This window comes from Arachis ipaensis, chromosome B06 (genome assembly GCF_000816755.2).
Source record: "Arachis ipaensis cultivar K30076 chromosome B06, Araip1.1, whole genome shotgun sequence".
In the NCBI taxonomy this organism is placed as follows: Eukaryota; Viridiplantae; Streptophyta; class Magnoliopsida; order Fabales; family Fabaceae; genus Arachis; species Arachis ipaensis.
The window spans coordinates 27,605,465-27,609,714 of record NC_029790.2 but is presented as its reverse complement, the minus strand read 5'-3'; the positions used below and the strand labels follow the sequence as shown (position 1 = coordinate 27,609,714).

The window sequence follows — 4,250 nt, the reverse complement described above, 5'->3', positions numbered from 1 at the left end:
GTACTGTTCACTGGAGTTTCTAGTATCTCCTTCATACTACATTCTTCATTAGATTGTCCACATGAAGCCATGGGGGTTCCTTGAGTGTCCGAACATCGGGAAGCTAATTGATTTATCGCTTGCTCCAATTGATGAAGGGTTGCCTGAAATCGATCCACTGTTTCCTTGAAACGATTCTTTGTCTCTTGATGCACTCGGCTTTCATAAATAGGATCATAGTGCTCTTGGATTGATGGATATGGAGATGGTGAATATTGAAGTGGTGGTTCTTGTGAGTAATTGGGTTAGAATTGGGGTGGTTCTATATATGGTTCATATGGCTCATAAGGTGGTTGGTATGGTGGTTGAGGGTTAGGGTCATATGGAGGTGAATGGCGGAAAGGGGCTTGTGAGTTTGGTGGGCCAAAGTTATGTTGAGGAGGGGGTTCATAGGCGTGTGGTGGTGGTTGTTGATAATCAAAAGAGCGCTCACCATAGCCATTGCCTTGATATGCATCACAGAATGGTTGTTGATAGTCCATTGGAGGTGGTTGTTGCCATGAGGGTTGATTAAATCCTTGCGACTCCTCCCATCTTTGATTCTTCCAACCTTGATGCCTATTTTCATTATAGTTTCCATTCTTAACAACAACATTGGAATCAAACTTGAAGCCAGAGGGGTGAGAATTCATAGTAATAGGAGAAAATAAAAATAAAAACTAACAAAAAGAAAATATTTTGAAAAAAAAAAGAGATGATTTTAAAAAAAATTGAATTTTTGAAAAATAAGATAAGATAAGATAAAAAAAATTTTAAAATAAAAATCTGATATTTTTTTAAATATTTACAATAACCAATAATAAGGCACACGTTTGCAATTCCCCGGCAACGGCGCCATTTTGACGTTGGGATTTTTGCCAGTAAAGAATTTCATAAAAACAGTCGCGTTGTAGATATAGTCTCTAAACCGACAGAAATCCCTTCGTACAAACGTTTTGATTGTCACAAGTAACAAACTCCTTTGAAATTGATAACCGAGTATTTTAAACCTCGGGTCATCTTCTCAAGAAATTGCAGGGAGATGTTCTTATTATTGGTTATGAAAAAGTGTGTTTTGGGGTTTTGGATTAAGGTAAAAAGTTAGTTGAATAACAAGAAAGATAAAATAATAATAAAAATAAACTCTTGGCAAGGTATGAGAAATTGGAAGTCCAGACTTAGTTATCCTTATCAATAATAATGAAAGTTGAATCTTAATTACACTTAGTTGACCTTTACTAAAGCAAAGGAAAGTCAAGGGACAAATTGGTTTGATCTTCGAATCCTATTTATTTCCTAAAAAAAGATTGGGATTATTGAAGTTCAACTCAATTGGCAAGATAGCAATTATCAATTACGCTGTTGAATTGGATAACTCCTGAGTTACTGATTTCTTAACCAAAACCGAAAGGGGAAAAGTAAATCTACTGGAATAAAAATGCTTTCAGATGGGAAGCAATAATCATGTAAATAAAAGAAAGCAATAATAACTGAAATACCTCAAATAATATTAATTCAAAGAAAATCATAACGTGAATGTAGCATAAGCCAAATAGGCAACATAACTAATATAAGCATTAAAGTATCTGAAAATAAGAGATAAATATAAAGTAAAAGAACATTGAACCTGGGATTGAGAGTCACTCCTAAAACTAAGAGAAGTCCTAAATCCTAATCCTAAGAGAGAGGAGAGAACCTCTCTCTCTAAAAACTACATCTACTCCTAAAATTGTGAATGTGAAAAACTTATTTTATGAATAGATGCATTCCCCCACTTTATAGCCTCTAATCTGTGTTTTCTGGGCCGCAAACTGGGTCGAAAACAGCCCAGAAATCGCTGGAGAAGAAATCTGCCACGCTGGTTTTTCGTCACTGCGACACGGCCGCATGGAGCACGCGGTCGCGTCACCTAGAGTTAGACAAACTATTTTATATTATATATCAAATTGAAGCCACGGACGTTAGCTTTCCAACGCAACTGAAACCGCGTCATTTCAACCTTTGTAGCTAAAGTTATAGTTGTTTGAGTGCGAAGAGGTCAGGCTGGACAGCTTAGCAATTTCTCCAACTTCTTGTATTCCTTCCACTTTTGCATGCTTCCTTTCCATCCTCCAAGCCATTCCTGCCCTATAATCTCTGAAAACACTTAACACACATATCAAGGCATTGAATGGTGATAAGGGAAAATTAATTTTTTTGGTAATTAAAAGGCTCGGGAAGCAAGTTTCCAATTATAGAATAAAATTAGGAAGGAAATATAAAACCATGCAAATATTATGAATAAATGGGTAAAGAGTTGATAAAATCCACTCAATTGAGCACAAGATAAACCATAAAATAGTGGTTTATCAGCGCATAATTACACAAGCATCGCTATCGCGTTTGACTTCATCTAATCTCATATAACAAAATCATGTATCAGTGCATAAGTCTTGTAGAATTGATAGACAACATCCTCATCTATAAACTCAAGTTGCATGATATCTTCTCGTGACAGGTTTACTATTCTCTTATCTTGATGTCTATCTTCATCAAGCTCCGAATCATTGTCTAAAAACTCTTCTTCTTCTCCTCTTGGGAACTTGTAACACCCTAACTACCAAAGCTCACGCTTCCGGCTGCGCAACTCTGATAGCTCGGACATTACGACGACACTGCTACTATTTAATACTAAAATATGAGCCTGTTTGAAACTTTAGACCGCAATACCGCTCCCAAAAATACTTTCATCCGATAACATACATCCATAGATACCATACAACTTACAAAACTCAAAAAGAGTACATCCATATATATATATATATATATATATATATATATATATATAATATTACAAGCATTACCCAATACAATTCCTATCCCTCTTACAGAATGTATCAAGATAAAGGCGAGGGAACAAAAATATACTAAAGCAATACAGAGCATCTCAATAACAACTAAATGAACTCTTCATAACTTCTGCGCCATATCCTGAAAAGGGAAAAATGTAGGGGGGTGAGAACTTCATCCTCGAAAGGGTTCTCAGTAGAGGGTTTTTGGGAATTACTGTAATAGGATACGTGAAGATAAACCGTACCAGTGACTAATAACCGTCTTATGCCTCTTTTTAAAAACAATGGTTTACAATAAGAGTAAAGTCGGAAATCTTTTCTGAAAGAGGAACCATTCAATTCTCAAAAACTCAAAAGCCTTTCAAAACGATTTATCTATGCTGAAACAAAATAGCCTTTCATATTTTATTCCAAACCAAAAACACAAAACCAAAATCAACCATCGGTTCATCTCATTCCAACCACGGCCCTAGGCCCAAACAATTCAACCATCAACCAATCACCACAGTCCAACAGAGCCCCAGTAGCAAACACAAATAGGAAGATGCAAGCACAGACAAACAGTTATTGCAAGTAGAACAATTAGCAATTAATCACATAGGCAAACCAAGTATGATATGCACGCCCAAGCAATGCCACATAGATGCATATGATGCATGCCTGTCCCTAGTGGCTGATGATATCATCTGTCGGTTATAGAGCCAACTCGACAAGTCCTGGTAGCTAACCATTGGACTGTCCCTCTGTCGCGCATCCCCAACTCGAGTTATACTCATCATAAACTTGATCATAATCATGATCCATATCCATCACCCTCACTGGTGAATATTTACAGGGGGCGAGCTCATCCGGGACTTTCACAGTTCCCGGCCACACTTACGACATAGGGTCAAAAGAGGTTCGAGTCTCAACCTGGAGCACGTGGTGGCTAGCCACTGCCTCCTACCAGGGAAACTCTCATCTCCGATAGTGGATGTGCAACATTCACATTTATCAATCATTCAGCATATACGTGCATTCAATCTCATCCATGGATCAACATCCATCTCAGCCATCCGGCTCACGGTTCAGTCTAGAACCAGCCAATATTCATATCATACACAGCCATTCCGGCTCACAGTTCAATCCAGAACCAACCAGTATTCATAATCATACACAGCCATTCTGGCCCATAATAAAACAGCATTTCCACCATTCAAAATCATCAAATTCATAAAATCGGCATTTAAGCCATAAATCACTTTTTCTCAAATCATTTCACTTTGAAATCAAGTTTCAACTCTTTTCAGCCTTGGCTTTAAAGATCTCATTTCTCAAATTATCTCAGGCTCATAAGCCACTTTTACTCAAGGAAAATTCCCTTTTTAAAATAAGCCACTCTCGGCTTCCTCTTTCCAAAAC

At 37.3% G+C, this 4,250-nt stretch overlaps 1 long non-coding RNA gene across 1 annotated transcript in view; it reads right to left on the bottom strand.

Annotated features, from left to right (window-relative positions):
- Window positions 2,929-4,250, bottom strand: part of LOC110263941 — a 17,868-nt gene continuing 16,546 nt past the window's right edge. The window contains exon 2 of the long non-coding RNA XR_002349669.1: window positions 2,929-2,988. This is a non-coding gene — a long non-coding RNA (uncharacterized LOC110263941). The remainder of the gene's footprint in view (window positions 2,989-4,250) is intronic.